This window comes from Myotis brandtii, unplaced genomic scaffold, assembly GCF_000412655.1.
Source record: "Myotis brandtii unplaced genomic scaffold, ASM41265v1 scaffold514, whole genome shotgun sequence".
In the NCBI taxonomy this organism is placed as follows: domain Eukaryota; kingdom Metazoa; phylum Chordata; class Mammalia; order Chiroptera; family Vespertilionidae; genus Myotis; species Myotis brandtii.
In genome coordinates, this window is record NW_005369591.1 from 454,875 (window position 1) to 458,157 (window position 3,283).

Here is a 3,283-nt window from a genome sequence, read left to right on the forward strand (position 1 = left end):
CTTCAAGCTGGTGGGGGCAGTGTTATGGTTTGGGGCATGTTTTCCTGGCATGATTTAGGCCCTTTAATTCGTGTGGAACAACGTCTGAATAGCACAACATACCTAAGTATTGTTGATGATCAAGTTCATCCTATCATGTTGATAGCCTTTCCTAATGGAGATGGCTTCTTCCAACAAGACAATGCGCCATGCCACAGTGCTCATATTGTGCAGGAGTGGTTTCAAGAACATGAGGGAGACTTTACCTTGCTTAGGTCATCCCCACAATCACAGGATCTCAACCCAATTGAGCATTGTTGGGATGAAGTTAAAAAAAAACCATCAGGCAGCTGGTTCCACAACCATCAAATCTCATAGAACTGGACAGTGCTATTCATAAGGTATGGTGTCAGATTCCTCGCATCACCTTTCAACATCTCATGGAGTCAATGCCAAGAAGAATCACCATAGTATTGAAGGCAAAAGGTGGCCCAACGAAGTACTGATGGGGTGGTTATAATAATCTGGCCACTCACGTTCAAATATATCCCCGGTTAAAAGGCTATTAATATGCATTGTTTACCCATATCTTCAGAAAAGAATCACTTCTACTGTCGTGGTGAACAACCTGCTTCCCTATTTATAATGGTCTGGCCCTCTAGCAACTTCAGCGCAAAATTATAGCTAATTTGCCTACAAATATCAGGTGGTCATAATAATCTGGCCACTCAGCGTATATGGTCATGTTTTTTTTTATCCATTCAGCTACTCAATGTCTTTTGATTGAAGCATTTAGTCCATTTACATTTAAAGTTATTATTGATAGATACTTGTTTGTAGCCATTTTTATTTTTTGTGACTGTGTTTTTTCTTCCCTTTTTATATCTTCTTTTTACACCAGTCCCTTTAGCATTTCTTGCATTGCTGGCTTGGTAATGATAAATTCCCTTAACCTATTTTTCCCTTTATTGATTAAGGTATTACAAATGTGTCCTTATTCCCCGTTGTCCCTCCATCTCCCCAGTCCTTCCCTCACCCTCACCCCCTGTTGTCTGCATCCATTGCTTATGCTTGTATGCATGCATACAAGTACTTTGGTTGATCACTCCGCCTTACCCCCACCCTCCCCTACCTTCCCTCTGAGGTTTGAGCATCTGATCGATGCTTTTCTCCCTCTGGATCTGTTTTTGTTCATCGGTTTATGTTGTTCATTATAATCCACAAATGAGTGAGAGTATCTGAAATTTATCTTTCTCTGACTGACTTATTTCACTTAGCATAATGCTCCCCAGTTCTATCTATAGATTCAATGCACTCCCCATTAAAATACCAACAGCATATTTCACAGATCTGGAAAGAACTCTTCAAAAATTCATCTGGAATTTTTTTAAAAAAAGACCCCAAATAGCTGAAGCGATCCTCAGAAAGAAGAACTAATTAGGAGGGATCTCAATACCAGATATCAAGATGTACTACAAAGCCACGGTTCTCAAAACTGCCTAGTACTGGCACAAGAACAGACATATTGATAAATAGAATAGAATAGAGAACCCAGAAATTGACCCAAACCACTAAGCTCAATTAATATTTGACTAAGGAGGCAAAAACATACAACGGAGTCAAGACAGTCTCTTCAACAAATGGTGCTGGGAATTTTGGTCAGACACATGCAAATAAATGAAACTAGACCACCAACTTGCACCACACACAAAACTAAACTCAAAATGGGCAAAGAACTTAAACATAAGACGGGAAACCATAAAAATATTAGAGGAATCCACAGGCAGCCAAATCTCCGATATATACCGAAGCAATATCTTCACTGAGACAGCTCCTAGGGCAATAGAAACTAAAGAGAAAATAAACAAATGAGACTACATCAAAATAAAAAGCTTCTGCACAGCAAAAGAAACCATCAATAAAACAACAAGAAAACCCACTGCATGGGATAACATATTTGCCAATGATATCTTTGATAAGGGTTTAATCTACAACATTTCAGGAAACTCCTACAACTTAACAAAAGGAAGACAAACAACCCAATCAAAAAATGGGCAACGGACCTAAATAGACACTTTTTGAAGAAGACATAAGGAAGGCCATGAGACATATGAAAACATGCTCAAAGTCACTAATCATCCGAGAGATGCAAATCAAAATGACAATGAGGTATCATCTCACACCTGTCAGAATGGCTATCCTAAACAAATCAACAAATGACAAGTGCTGGTTAGGATGCGGAGAAAAAGGAACCCTCCTGCACTGCTGGTGGGAATGCACACTGGTGCAGCCACATTGGAGAACAGTATGGTGTTTCCTCAAAAAACTAAAAATGGAACTCCCATTTGACACAATGATCCCTTAGTTTGTTTGTTTGTTGTTGTTGTTGTTGTTTTTGTTGTTTTTTTTTTATCTGTAAAGCTCCTTATTTCCCCTTCAATTTTGAATTATAGCTTTCCCGGATAGAGTATTCTTGGATTCAGTCCTTTGCTTTGCATCACTTTGTAAATTTATTTCCATTTCTTTTTGGCCTGATGTGTATCTGTTGAGAAATCATTTGATAATCTAATGGAAGATCCCTTGTACATAACTTTCTGACTCTCTCTTTGTCCTGAACATTTGCCATAGTAATTATGGGTGTCTTCGTGTGGCTCTTTTCGGGTTCATCTTGTTTCGGACTCTCTGCGCCTGTGTGACATTTTTCTTCCCCACATCAGGGAAGTTTTCTGACATTATTTCTTCAAATAGGTTTTTTAACCCTTGTTAAACTTCTTGTCATTCTGGCGCCCCTATTATTCCTATGTTGATTTGTTCCCTGTTGTCCCAAAGCTCCCTTAGGCTCTCCTCCTGTCTTTTAATTTTTTTCTCCAATTGCAGTTTAGTTTGGGTGTGTTTTGCTAACTGTCTTCTAATTCATTAATTCAGTCCTCCGCTTCTCCTAGTCTACTGTTGAAACTTTCCATGGTGTTTTTTTTCTTCCCTTTATTGATTAAGATATTACAAATGTGTCCTTATGCCCCCAATGTCCCCTCATCCCCCCAATCCTGCCCTCAACCTCATCCCCTGTTGTCCACATGCATCGCTTATGCTTATATGCATGCATACAAGTCCTTTGGTTTATCTCTCCCCCTCACCCCCACCCTCCTCTATCTTCCTGCTGAGTTTTGAGAATCTGATCGATGCTTCTCTGTCTCTGGATCTGTTTTTGTTCATCGGTTATGTTGTTCATTATAATCCACAAATGAGTGAGAGTATATGAAATTTATCTTTCTCTGACTGACTTATTTCACTTAGCATAATGCTC